Raw genomic sequence first — 21,698 nt, forward strand, 5'->3', positions numbered from 1 at the left:
GACATTTCCTACCCATGCCTTACTGAAGACAGCCAAATGCTTACCCAAGCAACTACAGGCATATATAGTCCTCACGCTTGCAGTGTGAAGGTGGAGACGTAGGAGTATAGTTAATAGACAGCAGGCAGGCTGCAGGTACTGGGAAGGGAAGCAGAAGTTAAAGAACCAGAAGGCAGAGGTAGGGGGAGAAGCATGTTGATATTTCAGTGGCATTTATGAAAAAAATTAAACTCTTTTTGTACAGTTACACAGCATTGAACAGGAAATCAGCCTCTCTAGTGTCTATCCCCAACAGTTTCTTCTCTTTACAGCAGACCTACTATGGATCCCAGAGGCCATTTCTCTGTTGTTTGTTTGCTCTGTGAGCAGTGTGTTTCTACATAGCTGGAGCTTAGATTCATCCAGAAGGCAGCCAACTCTTCAAGTTCAGTATGGAGCAATTCTGAAGCAAGAGGTGCACTAACTCCATGAACAGGAAAGCAGCTTATATTTATGAATTCCCTTGAGGTGGAATTGCAAATTCCGCATCAACTGTGTCCATGCACTAGAATTTCAGAGCAAGTGAGCTCTCAAGGATAGATGGAAAAGACAACCCAGGGAACCAGAAGGGAACAGCAGAGACAGCAAATCGTAGAATCATAGAATAGTTAGAGTGGGGAAGGACCTTAAGATCCTCCAGTTCCAGCCCCCCTGCCATGGGCAGGGACACCTCACACTAAACCATGTCATCCAGGGCTCTGTCCAACCTGGCCTTGAACACCGCCAAGGATGGAGCATTCACAACTTCCCTGGGCAACATACAAACAAAAACCCCAAAACAACTTACTAGACATTAATTACTCCACATCAGCTTTGCTATGAGCAAACTTTTCCTACTGCTGAGCAAACCCAAGAGTTAATTGCCACATACTAAATTCCACATGACTGCATAACAAAAAACATTGCTTGCCAATAGAAGAGTTTTATATGTAGGCCATTTGACATCTATAAATGTCAAGGATAGGTAAAGTTTATGACTGAAAATTATGGGTTGGAAATAGCAGTAAAAATGGAGAGAATCTGTGATTACAGCAAAACTGGGTGGAGAGAAGCCACCCAGTTGGCAAGTTCCGTTTATCAAGTTGGTTGGTTTGTAAACCAGAGGTTGACTCTTTACACTGTAGGAGCATGTGATAAAAACTTCTGAAAATTCATCTCAAGGTGCAGATAAGTTTTTCCACTCAGTTCTATATATTTTCCCTGTCATCCACTTTCCAGGTTTCTTTTCAGTCTTTTCTGCATCTACCCTTAATTTTTCATTAGAAGGTGCAATGGCTTCTGAATCTTTAAAAACCAGAAAAAGTACTCCCAGACAAGTACTCTTTTGGGTCGGAGAACTGAATATTTTCCTCTCAAGTCCAGTCTTAATCTAGTGGCACTTCTCAGCTCTCACTTCACCTCCTTGATGAAACTGATCTTTACAGCGATTCACCCTGACCAGATGAGGGTACCAGAGGCCACTTTGTTTAGGTAACTTTTACTGTCTAAGCAAAAGCTCTTCAAGCAGGATAAGCACAATTGAAAATCAAAGCCCAAGAATTTCTCAGCCAAAATACATAACAAATACAGAGCTAGGACTAGTAAACTGCTTGATTAAGCACATGCTCACTGCCCTGGGTAAGATGTCCTGCGGCTCTTTGCTTTTCAGAAGAGCATCAGTCAGGTGGGGAGAGGCTGATCTCCATTGCTCTGTGGAGCAGAGACATTCACAGTGTTGCTGAGCTGCATCTTGTTGTAGGCATATAGTGAAAAAGTTGGAGCTTGTATTACTATGGAAAAGCCTGAACAAATACAAAGACCTCCTAAAAGGTCAGGATGATCTGAAAACAACACTGACTAATGAAGAGAACTGGTACCCGTGGAGGAGGCTTTGGGCTTGTGTAGGCAGATTAAGAAACAGGCCCAATGAATCTCTAATCAGGAGAGACTGTCCTTGAAGACTGGTACATCTTGAAAACACATGGACATCAATCAGCAAGATATAACTTTGATGCATCAGCACCACATGATTAGGGAGTCCTTTAGGGAGTCCCATTATTAGGGAGTGTTTTCATTATAGTCTCATTCTAATGCTGAAAATCATGTCTACAGGTCAAAAGACTCCTGCTTGAGTGAAAAAACTCTTCCCTGAGCATGCATGGCAAGGAGTCCATGATGTAAACTTACTCAGTGAGCTGACCAGTTGTAAATGGTGGAAGGGTTATGGGGAATTACCAACCTGAACTGAACTGTGTATAAGTGTGAATTTTTGCATGGGGTGATGTGCTAGCTTTGCGGGATACCACATAGCACACCTTTTTTTGTGCAAACTTGGAATAAACAGACACCTTGTCTCTGTGTGTGAATTGGCTGCTGCACACCTGGACAACATTCTGGCCTCCTGATTTGATTTTAGGATTTTACACTTTTTATATCAGAGCTATCCTCAAATCCTTATGATGCTTTACAACTTCAACAGCTTCGCCTCTATTTGTTACTTTTCTCTCTTGGTGAGGCTTTAGCTCATGTGGTTTTTTCACATCTTAACAATTTTTTTTTATCAAAGTGACTCAAATTTACTCAGCTGTTCTACGGCAATCTTGCCCTTGGATGAGAGACACCCATGGCTCAAGCCTGCTGCACTGCTACAATTGCAAAGACAGCCACCTATCTCCACCCTTCTCTGCCTCAGCACCTCTAAACAGTGACTTGTGAATGTCCTGCTCTAGCTCTATCTCTGCTCTAGCTTCTTCCGTGTATTTCTGTCAATGCGAAGTCCATATCCAATGCATCCTGACTCTTCTAGCTTAGAGCAGGTCCTTGCCCCCAGATTTTGCTCTTGTGCATATAAGACCAGTCTGGTTTTCAGGAATGCCAGCCTCTTTCAGCTCACTCAAGGCTGATGAGCAGAATCAAGCTCACAGGTGGTCCTTCCTGGCCTACCTCTTCCTTGAGGGAGTGAGTGATGTGTGGGGCAGGCAACGGACATCCTCCGTACAGCCACAGAGAGCAGGCTTTGTAGAGCTGCTGTCTGTATCCTCACTGCCCAGGGCAACGAGACATAAACATGGGCATAGGTGACTGGTGGAAGACCAAGAGGACTCACACTTTGTCTGGGTAATCTCTCTTTGCTCATTCACTGAAAGCAAGGAAAAAAACACAGTGGTTAGCAGGTACACTACAAGGACTGGTTGGATAAGTAGTGTCTCCATGAGCTCTCTACCCGTGGTAGAGCATGGTCATTGTCTACATGTTCTAGAGCCCCATTGTCAAAGTGTAGATGAATACTCCTGCATGAAACCCATTTAGGAAGCACTGAATCGTAGAATCGTAGAATCATAGAATGGTTTGGGTTGGAAGGGACCTCAAAGATCATCCAGTTCCAACAACCTAAATGTGAAATCTCAGGGTGTTTCTTAACAGGGTGATTAGTATGTGGCAGTTACCTGGTGTACAGGTTTTTTTTTTAACAGGGTGTTTTTAGTTAGGATGATTTTCAAGAATGCTTTTTGTTTTCAGCTTCCATCAGTGCTGGAGAGATAGACACGTTCTAGATTGTCCAGAAAGGATTTCAACAGGGCCCTAATATTGAGCTTTTTGTTCTGCAGATACAGAGATATTACAGTGTCCTGATTACAGAAGTACTTCTGGGCTAAGCACTCAGTACTGAGAAAAAGAGAATGGAGCTGCTTTGAAAATCAACACATAAAGCAGAATTTTACAAGACTCAGGCTTTAGACTTTCTTGTTTTAAACTCTCAGGCTTGGAAAAAGCCCACACAAAGTCCTAAAAGGTAAGAAATGGGTTAAATATGGATTTAAGTATGATTTTATAAGATTAAGTTTTAAGACTGATCTGTATGGTGCAGTCATGTGTACAATGCTGGCTCAAATGAGAGCTGTAGTTTTTGACTTGGTAAAGTTCCCTGTGAAAAAGAAATATCTTGGGGGTTTTCTTCTTTTCTTTGAAAGGCATGGGCACAAATCCTACTGCTGTGTTGCTGTGTTTCTTTCTAAAGTCAGACTGTTTTCTATTGTCTCAAAAGCTGAAGTGACCAATAGAATATTGTCACTGTTTACTTCCATACATGTAATTGTCATCTATTTTATACAGAAAGTATTTCGACTACTTTTCAATCCTACAACAGGTGAAGTAGGGGTGCCTAAGCAGCGACCACACTGAGGCTGAATCTCCACCTCCAGAAGCTCTACCGTGTAAGTGAAGCTTCCCTGTAAGCCCCATTGCAGACCAGCCCGCTGGCTTTTCCCGAGCAGGCTTTACTTGTGGCTCGTACCCCCCTCTTGTGGGGATTTCCTAAATTACAAGCCAGTACTCCCTATGTCATCTCCCAATGGGGTCTGACGCGCAGCTGCACTGCGAAACGGGCCAAAGCTGTCAGGCGGGAGATGATTCAGTAAAGGAATTTAACTTATTTTCAGTTTAATCACTAATTTCTGTTTATTGCGACTTCTCAGTCTGAGTCTTTAGCGTTTTATTCTGCTTTTGAGTTTTAAGTACTTGATGCATAATTTTTGTAAAAGAACTAATGGGTTCATCTCATGCTTTATGTATTTTTAGGGACACAGTTCTTTGAAGCTCTCTTGACACTTTAGCCAATATAAAATGAGGGACTGTGTCATGGAAAGAAGCAATTGTGAAAATCACTAAACCTGCATATCCTTGACAGTGCTGTAGCAAGAGGTATTAAAGTGGTAATCATTGGATGTATAAATCATCAGAGTGAGTAGGAAAAGTAAAATGATTTGACTGCTGCATATGGCATTACCAACAGTGGTACCAGAATGGCCTGTAGGAATCTGTGTTCTCAAGGGCAAAAATCAACCTTAAAAATTGGAAAAAAAAATGAGCAAAAGAGCACCATAGCTGACTTTCTACACTGGAGAAAATGCATTTCACTAGGAGGTTTAAGAAATTCATTGCACTGAATTTGTCAAATAAATGAGTGAGAAATGGCTAGATTATAGCAGAGAAAGACCTTTGGGTAAAAAATCCCGTGTGCCAATGTTTTTTTTAATCAAGCAGCAGTGGCTGCCAACTGATCCAGAGTCATCCAAATGAGGAATAAGGCCCAAATGTTTCATGCTGAGTGTGATTATTGCCTGGCACCAGCTCTCAAAAGAGATCATAAAGCCATCTCTTTATGTCTGTAAATGAGGTGTCACGTATGTGTTTTAGCCAATGACAGGCTATGCTTTTATTCAACACAAGTAATTGGGTTAAATACAGAGGTAACCAGTCGACACAAAATGGTTTGTATTATACGTGAAAGTGTAAATGACTGTGTCCCCTCCTGGAACTTAATTTTATGAATCTGTATTCTCTCGTGGTTTCAAAACCAGCTGTTTACCAGTCAGGCAGGGAAATAGAGTTAATGAAGGAGTTCTCCTCATGCTCCTGAGATACCCTGTAGGCATCTATAAAATGCCAAGGGGTATTAATTAATGAATTAGTAGGAAAAATCCCAAATGGAAAACATAAGTACTTGGCTGCAGCAGAGACACCTGTAAATGTCAGATTTGATGGTATAAGCAGAGTAGCAGGCGAGTGTATCAACATCCTCTTTGAAAATGCTAGCTGGTGGCCTTTAAGCAAAATGCAGCTTTGACTCTCAAAGAGAAAAATGAGTTTGTTCCTTCTTGATAGCTGACATAATGAAGATGAGTATGACTCTACCAGTGGAATGGCTGGGAAAAGGGAGGGACTGCTTCCTCCATGAACAAATATCTTAGCTTGTGAAGAGAGCTCCCAAACATACAGTAACTGCAAGATGAGAAAAACTAAACAAATACATCAGAAGAACAAAGAAAAACCAAGAAAATGGGGACCTCTTCCATTTTATTGTCTACAGCATTTTCCTTTTACTAACATGTCTTCCCCATCTACTCCCTATCGTTACACTTTGAGCTTCAATATCAAAAATCATAGAATGATTTGGGTTGGGAAAGACCTTTAGAGATCTAGTTTGAACCTCCCTGCCTGGATCAGGTTGCTAAAAGCCCCATCCAGCCTGGCTTTGAACACTTCCAGTGATGGGGCATCCACAACTTTTCTGGGCAACCTGTTCCAGCATCTCACCACCCTCGTAGTAAACAGTTTCTGACTCATGGCTAATCTGAATTTATCCTCTTTTAGTTTAAAACCATTGCCCTTTGTCCTGTCACTACAGATCTAATAAAAAGCCTTTCACCATCTTTCTTATAATCCCCCTTCAAGTACTGAAAGGCTAGAATAATTTCTCCCTGGAGACTTCTCCATGCTGAACTCCAACTCTCAGCCTTTCCTCACAGGAGAGATGCTCCAGCCCTCTGACCATGTTTGTGGCCCTCCTTTGGAGCTGATCTAACAGGCCCATGTCTTTCTTGTACTGAGGACTCCAGAGCTGAACACAGTTACTTCAGGTGGGGTCTCACCAGATTGGGGTAGAGGGAAAGAATTACCTCCCTCAATCTGCTGGTCTGCCAGCATCCCTAAGTCATTCACTGCAGAGCTGCTCTCAATCACTTCATCTCCCAGCCTATATCAATGTGGGATTTCCCCAGCTCATGTGCAGGATCTTGCACTTGGTCTTGTTGAACTTCATGCGGTTCACATGGGCTCACTCTCAAACCTGCCAAAGTCAAGAAGCTCAGTTGGACTAGATGGTCATTGTAGGTCCTTTCCAACTGAAATATTCTATTCTTTTATTATTTTCTTTTTAACATCTTGTTACCTACACCACCTCTAGTCCCGCTGGCTGGGATGTTTCAAGAGAGAAAGCAGCAGTGTGTTGCTGGACAACAGCCTCTGTGCCAAAGCTGAAGTGCTTCTACTAAAAGCAGTATGTGTCAGTGGCATGAGCCTCATCCATTGCTATTTACCAAAGGGCCAAACACAGGTATGAAAAGGGACTGAGAGAAGGGCTCAGGGTGCTCTGGCAGGAGAGCCAGCAGCAGTAGGATTGGATAAGGAGGGATCACAGAGCCTGCCCCTCAGGGGAGTGGACACAGGATGCTCCCTGCTGCCTAAGCAGCCAATCCTCCTATGCAGAGTGCCTACTGCACTGCTGACCAAGCTTTCCCTGTGGTCTTGGTTGTTCCTCACTCCTGCTAGGCCTTAATAAGCTAATTTACTCACAGCCTGAGCACAGACCGTGTTGTGGCATTTGAGGAATCTTGGTCTATAATTACCTAATGGGCTGTAGCAATGCAAATATTCCTGGGAGATCCGATCTGAGAAAACAGTGCTGGGACTTTACTGAGAAAGTAACAAAGACAAAACATGGTCATTAAGGTCAAGTCAAGTGAGGTCTGTCCATTAACTTCCCCAGCGTAGGACACCAGCAGGCATCTTGTTATTTGGAAGCAGAACCAAAGAGGCGGTCCTGGAGAAGTCTCGATTTCACATTCAAAACCATGTAAGGGATTGTAATGACAAGCAAACTGTGCAAGGAGTGTCTGAATTAGTGGGAAGTTGTGCTGTGAGTGAAGTAATTAGCTAAGGTTGGAATGGTTTCTGTGTTATAAAGAAGAAGAGTTAGTTACTTGAATAAGGGTATTTCTTGACGCTTTCACATCCTGTTCTCAAATGCAGGTGATGGGCTAAATATTTAAAGATAAATTAATACCTTTTACAGAACTGATCTCATCCACAAACTCCAGCTTCGCTGGCTCATGTTTTCAGTATGCTTTTCCTCACAGGTCAAACTGAACATTTTTTCTCACTTTTATCTTGTCCAGTGAAATTTCTTGGCTGAAGTTTCCTCTTCTCTGGCAGAAGCAGAACTATTCTTAATGCTTGAACACAATGTGATGCCAGATTACAACTGATGGCAGATTCAGCCCACCCCACATATGTGCCTCACCCTGCCATGGGATGTGTAAATGGCAAGTGAAGCATTTTTTGGACCACCACAGTTTTCAGGCTACTGTGATATGGCAAGTTGTGTTTAGGGTTAGTGTGCTTTTGGATTTAAAACACTGTGCCATTAGCTCTGCCTCAGAGGTTTGGCAGACAATCAGCAACAGTACAGTTTCAGCCAACCAGATTTAATCTGTCACTGCATATGTGTCAGAGACCTAAAGGAGAACCTGCAGCTGCAAGAAAATCCTGTTTAAATTTGATTTAATTGTCATCTGTGAAAACTTTTTTTTTCCTGAAGTAAATGGATGTTTAATTTTTTTAGCTTCCTGCAGTTTGAAATTTTCCACCTATAGAACCATAGAATGGTTTGGGTTACAAGGGACCTTAAAGACCATCCAGTTCCAGACACCTTCCACTAGAGCAGGTTGCTTCAAGCCCTGTCCAACCTGGCCTTGAAAACTGCCAGGAATGGGGCAACCACAGCTTCTCTGGGCACCCTGTTCCAACTAGCTCTGTAGAAATCTCCCTTGTGTGCATCCTGCCTTTGCTGTAGCAGTGCCAAATGTGTTTGTGACTTCTAGTCCATTTTCAGACTTTCTGCTGATCCTCACTTCTTTCTTTCTTAGGCCTTTTCATTTTCTTTGCTTGTCTGTTGTGCTCAGATTTGCCTGCTTTGAAGATCAGTTTGAGCAATTCTCCTTTCAGTCTTGTGTCATTGTGCATAATTACACACATTGTTCTCCAGTCCTTGAGGAAAAACAGAAATATATTTTGATGTTCTAGTTTACTCTGTGACTGTTGCAGAGCAAAACGCTAACTGGAAGTCAACTCTTCAAAACATTTCAAGGTTATTGAATAACTTTGCGTTTGAGATGTTATTAATTAGTGCTGCCCTTGTTGCTCAAGTGGATCATCAAATGCAAGGCCTTGCACAGATTTTTTTTTCTACTAGAATAAAAATTGCTGATACAGATTAGGTGTGTTCTTAGTTCTTAGTCTAAGCTTGTGTTGTTAAAACAGTCCTGCATAAATCCTCTTTCTGTGTAGGCAGAAGCACCAAAACTGGTAGCAAATTTAATCACCTGCAAAAGTGGGTGGGTGTGACCCTAGGACCTGGACCCAGAAAGGACCACCTTCTTCTCAAGATCACACCCGTAAGTGTTTCCTTAGCTTTCCTGTTGTTAGTGTTCATAGCTTATGGGCCATACACCATCCTCTTTCTTTTGAACCTCTAAAACCTTTCTGAATTTATCTTCCTTAGCTCTGGCTATGCACATTCCTATTCAACTGAAAACAGACCCTGACTGAGGGGCTATTCCAGCTAATCTTCTCCAGGAGGTAGTCTAAATCTTCTGATGCTTTGTATTCAAAACAGCATGGAGAAGACACTATTTGAGATGAACTTAGTCATTTTATAATGACAAATTAATATTATTCAGAATCCTCCCTTTGTACCCACAGTTCTTTTGATAAATCTTGTGTTGGAGAGGCCTTATGTTGGGACCTCCAAATCTTATGTTCGAGTTACAAAAATAATCAATGTACCTTTTGATAAACATTCCAGAAAGGACAAAAAATGCAGTCTATGGCTCATATGTGAATCCAAAAGCTGCCACTGGAAAGACAACCTTTTAATCAGGCTTTTACAGGCTTTTATGACTGGCAGTCTTTTCAATCCTTCACAGGAAAATTAAAGCAAGTGTTCGAGCACTTCATGAGACAATAGAATAGCTGGCAGATCCCAAAAATTTCATCAGATCAGAATAATGAAACACACACAGTCAGTAAGGCTGTGCTGGCATGGGTGGTTCAAAGCAGAAAGCAAACCATGGGGAGGAAAATAAGCAGCAAATATAAAGAGAAATTAGGCATTCACAAAGTGTCACATCTCTGAGATTACTGATCTTCTAATTTTGGGGCTTACAGAAAAAATGCAGATAGGGAAAAAAAAGTCCAAGTGGTTCCAAAAACATCATGATCATTTTTTTTTTCCAGCTGTCAAATTAACCCAGCTGCAAAAATGGCAACAGCCTAAGTGTGGAAAGAGTAGGAACCAAAATCCAATTTTAAAGTTCTTGGAAGATAATGAGTACCTTTTTTTTTTGCGTCATAGAAACCAACTCAGCCTTTTCTTGCTGTGTAGAGGCAGCCTGAAAATTGCCTGAAGATGGCAGAGCCCTGCTGAACAAGGCCAGCTCTCGCAAGCACGTCACTTGCCTTTGATTCTCACCCTCAGTGTGAGTCAGATAAACAGCAGTGGGCAGAACTGTAACAAGGTTGAATACATCCTGGATAAAATATCAAGGTGCTGACCCTTCTCAGGAGTAGAATATACCAATACTCTCTGGCTTTAATATATGTGATGGAGAGCAGTGTAAGTATGTGCCAAGAGATGTGCTTGCGAGCAGGAAGAGCTGCGCTTCATTACATGGTGATGTTTGTGTGTGTAGGGCTGCTGCTCACCACATGCCAGCTCTCCTGAAGACAATAATGCAGCTTTGCCACTCTCTTTACATGTTTGTGCTGTGAAGCTCTCTTCTCATTCCTGGAGACCTGAGGCAGGTGTCTGCTGTGAGCCACTTCTGCAGTGGTCCTTCAGTAAGTGATCCAGAGTTTTGAAGGATGCTGACTATCTGATTAAATTGTTAGAGAAGGCCCAGCTGCTACTTACTACAGTCATGGCTGTTCTCAATCACTGTAGTTTTCCTAGGAAGTCAGGTTTATTGTAGCAAAATTTGGGAGACCTTGTCGTCAGAATTAAAGCACTCATTTTGGATAAGCTTTCAGCCTTTTATCTTGCTTACATTTAACACTACCTGGCCAAACAGGACAGCTTGGTGACTTCAAAGCCAATTTTCCCCTGGATGAAACTCCAAAGAACCACCCTTAAGTATGTGTTTTATACCTAATTATATCTACCCCATTCGCTCAAGCATTTCCCATCTCATGTTTTGTTAACTGCAGTGTCCCCTGCAGGCCCTGAGGCATGTGACTTTGAATTTGGCCCAGCTTTGATGGGGGAACTGAAGGAACCTGCCTCCAGAGGTCCTTCCAAACTAAATTATCCTATGACTAGGATTCTTACCTGCTGAAAAATCACTCAGTTGCATTTCTGTCACTTTTACTTCATCAGTTATGACCTCACCAGTGAAATTATCCTCTTATTCCATCTTAACCTTGCACTTGCTCATTGACACAAATTTCAGTCAACAAGGTGAGCTTAAGAAAAATACCATGGTAGTGTTTTCTTTGCTAATCAGCAAATAAGATCATCATGACTTTCACAGATAATTGGGTCCCTTATGAATATTAATATGTGTTCAATAATTAATTTACATCAAGCAGTCTTCTCAGATTGAAACTTTCCTGCTTGTATTTCTGCAGAGCTTTTAAAGGACCATGAGAAAAACTCTCCAGTTAAGCAACAGAAGCAACAATAAAGTGCCTGCTAAATTTAACAGGTTTTGGATTATATTGTGAACAAAAACTGCAAGAAAATGATGCAATACAGAACAAGTCATAGGTAATTTCACAGCTAAATACCAATCTTGAGCTGTTGCTGGAAGAAACAATGAATTTTTGTATCTGCCAAATTTACTACATAAAATTTAATTAGCATTTTTAACTATCCCTTGCTAAAGTTCTTGCTAGGTAGCTCTAAGGAGCTAAAAGGAGCTGGTCTTATCTGCAGCTTTATAATAAGGCTTTCATGAACAAAAAAAGGCTAGGGAACAAGTGAAAAAGGAGACATTTTTGCAGTCATACATAAAAGGTTATCTAGATAATCTATAATTATCTAGTTACAGGACTTTATTAATGGGAGCTTTACTGTATCTCCTGTGTTCTAACCATTTACACTTCTGATTCTGCACATACTGAGGTGTAATTCTCCTCTTGGGCAGAACTCCTGTGAGATAGAATGAAAGTCATCAGCACTTTCAAAGGACAGCCAGGAGGTGACGATTTCCCTAAGCGGCGAGGGTAATTACCCAGGCCCAGGTAAGGCTCCCAGGATGTAGGACACCAAAGTCCAGGTGCCATTATTCTGGAGAAGGTTTAAGTCCAGAGCTCCCTTCTCTGTCCTGCCACTTTGCCCAACTGCTGCAGGATATTCTGGTCCCCTCTGGAAGTCCTGCTTTGTATGGTATACCTGAATATTCAGCAGGGCAAGGAAAGCAAATGAGTGTGATACTACATTATGATCATTAGAGCAGTCAAAAAGTGGGTGTTGTGCTCAACTCTTCTTAGTATTTAAGCATTTTATGGAAAACAGAATTTAGAACTTCTCCCCTGAATAGCTGGGTGATTACAGCCCTTTCCTAGCCATTTCCAGTGTCCTGGGATAATAACTGGAGAAGAATTAGATGTAGGTGAATGCCTCACTTCTGAGCTACTATGGAAAAGAGGCAGACTCTTTCAGCAACAGCTGTAGGGAATCACGTCAGCATAAAAATTCATCACCTGAATCTCAGTGGGGTTTCTGTCTAAATTCAAAGTGTATGGGTGCTGTAATGACAAAGATGTTGGTATCAAGGCATGACAAAACATCTTCAGGTTTTGGCAACATCTCAGTAGCTGCCACTAATATTCTCTGTTTTAAAAAGTCACTTGTTTATTACAACTGATAGGATCTGTATTTTGGTGAAAAGCACCTAAATTTACATATAATCACTTGAATCCCAGTTGTGCAACTTCAACATTCTGTAATGTCTTAAAAGGTTGAATTGAGTTCTAATAAATTGATTAATTATTTAATAGTAATAATTTCTCAGATCCTTCTCAAAAGAGAAATTAGGAACCTTAATAAAGAAGGATTCGTAAGTTAAGAAACACACAAAGGTCACATTTGCACAACTCTGAAGTATTGAAGCTTCCTAAAAAAAAAAACAACCCAACCCCAAACTTAAATAAAGAACTTTTTTGAGTGTACCTGAGGTAACTTAGGGTTTTTTTTCTTCTTAAACCAACACATTCAACATGTGGAAATCTGTAGTCCAGTCTGTACTACCTGGCATAACTAGTGTCAAATCTGGGAGCTAGAAGTACAACACATCTGCCTCTGATACCACATTTCAGTAGTACTAATTATATATACTATACAGCAGTGCAGCTGTGTAGTCATACTGTCCTGTTACTAAAATTCCTTTTTTCTCCCTTGTAATTCCATGAAAGAACCACAAAACCACACATTAATTATCCAAGAAACCTGAAGATAAGTCATGAACAATCAAAGGCAGTTCTTGGCTAGGAGATGTTTGTTGACACACAAACATACAAAGAGCAGAAAGAGAGTGAAAAGAAGAAAATCATCTCTTTAGCCAGCCAGGGCAGCACTGATGGTTTGCTCATCCCTACAGGTTTTTATTCACAGGAATGAATTCCTGGGAAGGTTGGAGCGTAGCAAAGAGATGCCTGGTGAATAGCTTTGGGAATAATATTGTAAGTACACTTCTGCCAAATGGTATCGGCAGTAAGAGAGAGCTAAATTTAAATATCAAAGCCATTAAAATTGACACACACACTGGCTGCTGGCCAGAGAGCTAGCGAAAGCTGTGTTGTTGGGTTTGTTTTTTAATGAGTTCCTTTTTTGGATCTCAGTGAGCTTGGTAGCAAGCTGTCTGTCAGGATGTAGCACTATGGAGGCAGTGAGATGCAAAACCCATGTGTGGAAGATCAGCAGTAGATAAGTGTTTTAAATGTAGGTGGCACAGAGGTGGTCATTACATCCACCTCAGCAGAAGAGGTCACCCAAGGACAGAGAACTGAGGGTGGAGGGGAAGGCGCAGCAGGAAATTTTGAGGGAGCTGCTCTTTGAGGTGGGAGGCAAAGCTCTGGGAGGAGATGGTTGAAAGTCCAGACTGAGAGAAAGGAGCATTGAAAAGTTGTAACATCCAGTGTGACAAGGTATCAAAGGACAAACATTAAATAGCAGTGTCAAGGGCAACAGATCCATCACAGGATGAGGATGATGTGCAGGCTCCCTTGGATAGGAAGTAGACTTTCAGTGATATTACTAGAAGGATATCTGTGGATAGATGAGACTGAAACGTACATTACAGATCCACCTCTTTTATTTCCTTATTGCCACCACACTCTGTTTCTTCATCCCAGTCTTTTTTGTAGTAATCTTAGGCAGCCAGAACTCTAGGATAAGGTGTTCCTGTTTTATTCGTTTGAATAGCACCAAAGGCCAGAGGTGTAAAGGGGCACATAGTGGGCCAGGAAGATGCTTTTTTTTCGTAGGAAAAGATAAATCAGTGGGGTAACTGAAGGGTTAAGTCACTGAACAGAGGAAGAGGGAAGAAACGGCATAGTCAGCAACATGGAAATGGAGAAAACAAAAGCCATTGATTATCATATTGAGGTTAGTGAGCCCAATTAACATTTGTTATCTTTGCTGGGTTTGTCTGTGAAACCTGTAACATTACTACAGAAAGCTGCATGTTAATTTAAAAGAAATCAAGAAGCACAGATAATATCTTTTATTGCTAAAATCAAAGCAGTCACTTACTGGCTCATGTTGATAAGGCCTTGCTGGAGCAGGATGGCACCTTATCCACAGACAGCAAGCTGAAGAAACCTCTAAAGGAGCCACTCCCTTAAGCATGCCTTCCTATGCCTTAGTTTATTTTGTTTGCATCTCATTTTCTAAGCACTTCTTAATTGATTAACATCTTTCTAAAGATATTAGGGTATAGCTAATACTGGCTATGCAAATTCATTTAATCAAGGTACGACCTGAAGATCATCTGCAATACACTGAATTTAAGTCAGGTTTCGTAGCCCTGCCTTTCCCTGCTTGCACTCCTGCAAAGCTAAATTCAGCAGTAGGGAAGGACAGAGGGCAAAATGATTTCTAGGAACTTCTCATATATTTCCTACCAGGGTGCAGCGCATTTTTGTCTCGCAGCTTTTGTCTCCTTCCTTAGGGCCGGCATCTCAAGAAACATCAGCAAGTACCAAACCGTTCAGGCAAGAAGAGTTCAGACAGGAGCCCATACCAATAATACTGCTGAGAGACCTTGAACCTTCACCTGACTTAATTCTCAGTACTCTCTGCTGCAAAATGGGCATAATTATACTAATCTGCTTTGCAAAACTGCAGTGTTTTCATTAGCTAATAAGCCTCAAGTGTTTGGAGGTAACTCTTGGCTCACATAAAAGGAGAGAACGTATATAAAAAGAGAACACAAAGGCAATAAAGATCTCAGAAGATCTCTTCAGAACGAGAAGTTGCTCTCAAATTAAATGGGTGAGGCTTGTTTACAAAGATATTGATGGTATGAAAGACTGACACCCAGTCTTCTCTTTGTGCCTCGCAGGAGCTCGTGCGGATTCAGGAGCTCCAGGATTCAGGAACAAGCCAGCAGGTGGCTGTAGATGCCAGCAGCTGCCCTGACATGACAGCCGTTCACCCTGCGAGAGGAGACCCGGAGCAGGCTTACTGAAGTGGTTAACACCAGGTACCTTTACCAGTAGCCTTGGGTCAGAGTCTGATCCTTAGTTATCTATGCCCCAAATAGGATCAGCCAAAATCAATTTCCCCTATTCCCATTCCATGCAGTGTTTTGAATCATAGAATCAACTAGGTTGGAAAAGACCTTTAAGATCAAGTCCAACCATTGCCCCAGGATTGCTAAAACCACCACTAAACCATGTCACTGAGGGCCTCATCTGCACAGAACATTTGTGAACATTTCCAGGGATGGTGATTCCAGCACTGCCCTGAGCAGCCTGTTCCAATGCCTGAACACCCTTTCAGCAAAGAAATTTTTCCTACTATCCAATCTAAACATCCCCTGGCACAGCTTGAGGCCTTTTCTGCTTGTCCTGTTGCTTGTTACTTGGGAGATCAGATGCTTCCTCACTCCATTCTCCATCCTGAGTGATTTGAAGTCCAACCCACTCACACCAGGGAATTTCTACTTCAGAATTGCCTACTACCAAGTAAATGGTTGTTACGCACCAAGTAAAAGGCCATGGCAAATAATACTTATGTTTACAAAGGTCTTTCCCAACCCAAAGAGACAGTATACATGAATTCCTAACTAACCTGAACTCATTCACTTACACCACCCTTTAGTAGTCTAATCTTGGCAGGCTCTGGATCAGAAATGTGGATCCTGCACTCTACCAACCACACTTGCCTTGTTACGGCAATTGGGATTTCAAGGAGAAGTGAAGTAGCTTGCAAAGCATTCTTTCCAGTCTTGCTGAGTGGGTGTCAAAAGTCAGGATTCTTGCAGATTTTCCTTAGAAAGTGATTGGGCAAGATTTTGCATTGGTGTGCCCATTGGACTCTGTGCACTGGGATTTCACAACAAAGTAGTGCTTTGGGGGGGTCTGTCTGCCAGAACTCTCCTGTCAAAGGGTGAAGAAATCACCAGGACCAGTGGAGGCATTAGAGGAGGGAACAGACTGGAGCTTTCCATAGCTGCACAAACCAGCACTAAACTAAGAGAATTACACAAGCATTGCACAAGGGAAGCTTCATTGAAGTGTTGCCTCTGGCTCACATTCCTTTTAAGCTGTTATAAAACTTTAAATATAATTAATAAATAACCAGGCCTCTCAAGCAGAGATGAGTCCAAAGCTCTGCCCCCTGCATGAACCGAGTTTGTTATTTCAGCTCTTGATATAAAAGTACAGCCTATCACCATGAGACTCTCAGCTGTAGGCTTGCCTGTTGAGAGGTCAGCCAGACTGGCCAGGCTGCACTACTGCTGCTGCAGAGGAAACATAAACCCAGGCAGCTTGAACAGGTGGGGAGGGCTAAATCAGAGACCAAATTCCAAGGCAGGATGAAGGTACCTCCTGCAAACTGCTGTTTGGATACAGGGTGAAGAAGGATATATCTTCACTGGAATGGGTTGCCCAAGGAAGTTGTGAATGCTCCAGCCCTGGCAGTGTTCAAGGCCAGGCTGGACAGAGCCTTGGGTGACATGGTTTAGTGTGAGGTGTCCCTGCCCATGGCAGGGGGGTTGGAATTAAATGATCTTAAGGTCCTTTCCAACCCTAACTATTCTATGATTCTGAGATTCACCAGTAGAGGTGTGCTTTCTTCCTGATCTCCCTTCCCCTTGCAACATCAGCAGTGGCTGAAAGCTCTGTGCCCACAGGCCTGGGAGATCAGTGTGGTACTTGCAGCCTTCACCTCAGTGTCCTGTAGCAACAGGAAGGAGGCCCAGGGTGGCCAAGGAAAGGCCAAGGAGTCACTGCAGTGAAGGAAGAGCCCCTCAACTCTGAGCTGCCTGGCAGAAAGGAGTCTTCACCTCTCCCACTGTGTCCTCCAGACATTCTTGAAGGGAAAACTCTTTGACAATAGTCTTCCCCCTCCTTCTTCCATTTATCAGCCTTTAAAGCTATTGGTTGGCTCTAGAATTAAAACATTCTCAAAGAAATTTTCTTAGAACCATGTTAGTGTTACAGTTTGGTATTTTTATCCCCTCACATGCATTTCTAAACTATGAGACATCTGTTCTCTGAGACACTGGTTGCAATTCATTTATTGGTATGACCTGGATTACGGTGTCTCCCTTTGGCTACTGCTGTGAAATATGAATCTCAAGTTTAAGAACCACTTTTCTCAAGTAACAGGCTGTTTAATGGGAGTGTCTGGGCCAGACTGGTCATGGTTAAAGAGGTATGAGTAGGCACAAATACATGAGAGTCAATATATTGTTTCTCTTTGCTAATTAGGACTGCTAGTAATTAATCTTCACTGATTTCAGTTGGGAATTTATCGTTTTTTTTATGTTTCTAAAAATCAGATCACTTTTATCTGAGGGTATAAATAATGGATTTAAGAGCTCAGCTTCTGACAGCTTTGAAAACATTAGCTATGGTTGCTGGTCTGTAGCTGAGACAACATTGACTCAACAATTCCCAGAGCTGGGAAAATCTCTGTGGGTGTCAAATACCACACAGAAGGTTAAAGAATGAATATCATAACTGCATGCTTTATATTGCAGTATTTTTCCTGGTTATTGCAGACTAACAAATTCAAACCATGAGACAAAATAAGAACCAAGTACCAAATATTCAGCAGCCAGATGCTTGCAGGTAGGGATGAAGAACAGGAATATTACTATAGCTTTATAAAATGTTTGGCTGCTATGAAGTAATAATACCAGGTCTTGTTTAGATTTGTAAATTAATGATGCATGACAAATTGCAGCTCAAAACTGACCCAAAGAGTGCATTAAAATTAACTGCAAAATGTTTTCCAGGATTATCACAGAAGATAAAGCCCACAGAGTACATTAGGTGGCTCTTTTGTGACCTCTGGTTGATGATCCATGATTTCAAGACTAACTCTTGTAGCAATATGTTCTTTTAATAAATTAATTTAATATTTAACAGTGTGTAAAATGATGAAAGGTACCTTATAATCTCCTAAGAACCTGCTTGCAAACCTTGGCTTTAGCTTTGGAAATGTGAGGATACTAAAATTTCCAATTTTACCTAAGAAGACAGGTACAGTAAAAGTCAAGAAGACTAGATGAAGAACAGTCAGAAACAGTAAGTAGGTTTTATACCAGGGATGATGGTGTAGTTACTCAGCTAATAGACTAAGTTATCATGAGACAGTAGACATGGTCGTTGCAGATTTTCCTTGTCTTCATTTCAGATGTGAGTTAAGTGTCATTGTTGACTCATATCCTGCATCCAGTGAGCAGGATGGGGGTACACAAGGAGTTGGGAGGGGACACAACTGGCACAGCTGACCCCAACTGACCCAAGGGATATTCCATACCATGTGGCATCATGCTCAGCATATAGAGCTGGGGAGAGAAGAAAGAAGGGGAGGATGTTTGGAATGACTGCATTTGTCTTCCCAAGTAAGCATTACACATGATGCAGCACAGCTGGCCTGGAGATGGCTGAACACTTCACTGCTGATGGCAAGTAGAGAATGAATTCCTTGTGTTGCTTTGCTTGTGTGCAGGACTTTTGCTTTACCTATTAAACTGCCTTTATCTCAGCCCATGCTTTTAGTCATTTTTTTACTCTTTTATAATTTTTTTACTCTTTTACTCTTCTGATTTTCTCTCTTATCCCACAAGAGGGGCAGTGAGTGAGTGGCTGTGTGGGGCTGAGTTGCCAACTGGAGTTAAATCACAGCAATAGTCCACACGAATTATTATTCTCTTGGTCTTTTTGCATTCTCTGTAATTTTGTATCTTAAAAGGAAACACCATTAAACAGCAATCTGCAGGGAATTGAGCCTGATCAGGGAATTGAGACACAAGCATTTTCTTCCCACTACTCCCACTGACTTCTTGGCTGGCAGAGTGTGTCCTTCACTTCTCTGTCTATGAGCTTCCCAGTTGTTTTATAGAACTGTAAAATGGTTTGGTTTAGAAGGGACCTTAAAGACCATCCAGTTCCAACCGCCAGCCATGGGCAGGGACACCTTCCACTAGACCAGGTTGCTCAAAACCCCATCCAACCTGGCCTTGGAGCACTGCCAGCGATGGAGCAGCCACAGCTTCTCTGGACAAGCTGTGCCAGTGCCTCACCACCCTTATGATAAAGAACTTCCTTATATCTAATCAAAATCTCCCTTCTTTCAGTTTTAAGCCATTTTCCCTTGTCCTGTCACTCTTGTAAAAAGTCCTTCTCCAGCTTTCTTGCAGGCCCCCTTTAGGTACCCAGAACCTTCTCTTCTCCAGAGCCTTCTCCACCCCAGCTCTCCCAGCCTGTCTTTACAGCCCTTTGATGCATAGCAGCATTTAAGCTGAGCCGCAGATGGAGGTGACCTACTGGCTGGAGTGGCTGGAATTCCTTTGTTTTGCTCTTCAGGTGCTCTCCTGCTGATCTGCTATCCCTCTCCAGGCACTGGCATCAAATTGGTAGGAGTGGGATGCTTTGAGGTTCCCCTCTCCTGGCAACTTAAGTTGAAAGCCCTCTTCAGCAGCTTGCAAGCCTGTGAGCAAAGATGCTCTTCCCCTTCTCTGACAGATGGTCTTGTCGCATTGATTTCCATTTAAGTGTTCTTTACGATCTGAGCGTATCAGTGGAAAACACTTCATAAGAGCAAGATCTTATCACTTGATGACTCCTGATATCATTCATGTGTTTTAACTTTGGTGTCTCTCCAAGCAGGTGTTTTATCTGTTTTATGAACAACCTTCATGATTAGAATTAATTCACTATTTGCATGTCACTCATTATAAAAAAAAAACCCTATGGAGTTAATATTCATACAGATACTACTATAAAATCAAGGAAGTCTTTTAAATCATCACAGACGTCAATACTGAGTTGTACTACAGATCTATAGGTATTCTGCCTGCTCAGACATAGAAATGTACTGCATGACAAAGGCTTCTTCCCCCCTTACAAAGAAGAAATAATATAATAAAATGTGAATAGGTTATCCACCTTATGTTATACCTGGTATCAAAAAAAGCAGATGATGTAACCTCGGGCATTTTCACTCACACCTCAGCTGTTGATCAGTACCAAACACAGAAGACTGGCTTTGATACATCAGGAAGCTGAGCCAATGCTGCAGTCTTTTATGAGAGCACCTCATCTCACTGGCTAATTAGAGACACTCGAAATTGGATTCAGTCTGAAGGCCAACAGCAGCTGGTGTATTCAAACCTGTATGAAGCAGCTCTCATGTACATAACTGCCACAACTGAGAACTGCCACACTCCATAGCAAAATGAGTCCCTGAGGTGTGAGTGCTTTTTGAGCTGGTGCAGCAATGTGCTGGTTTAGGGGAGCCTCTGACGGTTACTGGGAGCAATAAAAAAAAGAGTAACGGCAATTTATGCAGAAAAAAGCATGACAATGAGACTTCAGTCCTTACAAGAGAGTGTTTTGCTCTGTAGCTACTCAGCAAATCCATTTCTCTTCTTGCACCTTGTAGGTTGGGACAAATTGTCAGCCTGCCTTTGGTATGAGGATGTCTTCTAGAAAAGCAAAGAAATACCTTTTGTGTTCCTTCCACCCTCCTTCAGTGTCCATCCTGCCTGTGAAGTGTTACTGTGTAATCTTGTCTACTGCTGGTTATTCAGGTAATGTGGATATTTACAGTTTGTCATTACAGATGTATGAGATTAGATATTATAAAGACATAATTTCTCTTACACTATCAAACACTGATTTGTAGCAGCCTTATTGTTTTCCACAGCTGATTAGCCTTTGATGAGATGTGGTAGCAGTGCTGGCTTACACAACCTACCTGAATCCTCTTGCCTTTGCTTTGAGATTTGCCTGTGTTGTTAAGAGCAGAATTAGGCCAATTATTTATTAGCTTTCTAAATACAGTGTAGCTTCTCATGTCTTGGAACCGAAAGAAACAGCGCAAGAAGATGTGAGATTTCTAAATCATTCAGATTTGCTCAAAGGCAAATCAATTTCTTTTAATTTGGGCTTGGGTTACTACTAGCTTTTGGTTTTTCTATCAGCTCAAAACACTGACTACTCCTGTGATACCATGTCTCTGTGAATGAAAAGGCTAAAAATTCACTAGTGTAACTGTGCTTGTAGTTAAGGGCATGTATAAAGTCATTTACCTCAAAATATCTTTAGCCACTTTTATATTTATATCTATCTTAGAATGCAGCTGTTGTAACTATTAAGATATATGTACGAGTTCATAGTGAAGAACTGTGTGAAGAGTATAATTATGTGTTCATCATTAACCCAGATCTTAACTTTAAGGAAAAAAGATTCCTTATATAAGAAATAGAGGAACAAAAAAGACTATTGGGTCTATTCTATTAAAGCTCAATGCATTCAGAAAACATTTCCCTGCGGTCAGAATCTAATTGCTTTCTGAATAACCATTATGTATTCGCCTT

At 41.7% G+C, this 21,698-nt stretch overlaps 2 long non-coding RNA genes across 4 annotated transcripts in view; both read left to right on the forward strand.

The window, feature by feature from the left end:
* The first annotated feature begins 316 nt into the window (after positions 1-316).
* LOC134167886 (uncharacterized) lies at positions 317-8,813 on the forward strand. 3 transcript variants are annotated; one of them, XR_009966320.1, is made up of 4 exons: positions 317-424; positions 3,627-3,811; positions 4,597-4,758; positions 8,505-8,807. It is a non-coding gene; the product is annotated as an uncharacterized LOC134167886 (long non-coding RNA). The 3 variants fall into 3 exon arrangements; XR_009966319.1 differs by lacking the exon at positions 317-424 and having other exon boundaries at positions 640-3,811; positions 8,505-8,595; positions 8,726-8,813; XR_009966318.1 differs by lacking the exon at positions 317-424 and having other exon boundaries at positions 640-3,811.
* A 124-nt stretch (positions 8,814-8,937) lies between these two features.
* The window catches only part of LOC134167887 (uncharacterized), a 34,844-nt gene continuing 22,083 nt past the window's right edge, over positions 8,938-21,698 (forward strand). The window contains exons 1-6 of the long non-coding RNA XR_009966321.1: positions 8,938-9,032; positions 9,874-10,476; positions 11,012-11,092; positions 13,236-13,317; positions 14,808-15,341; positions 19,684-20,909. This is a non-coding gene — a long non-coding RNA (uncharacterized LOC134167887). The remainder of the gene's footprint in view (positions 9,033-9,873; positions 10,477-11,011; positions 11,093-13,235; positions 13,318-14,807; positions 15,342-19,683; positions 20,910-21,698) is intronic.

This window comes from Pezoporus occidentalis, unplaced genomic scaffold, assembly GCF_034315485.1.
Source record: "Pezoporus occidentalis ecotype Australia unplaced genomic scaffold, CSIRO_AGI_Poc_V1 ctg3, whole genome shotgun sequence".
Classification (NCBI taxonomy): Eukaryota; Metazoa; Chordata; class Aves; order Psittaciformes; family Psittacidae; genus Pezoporus; species Pezoporus occidentalis.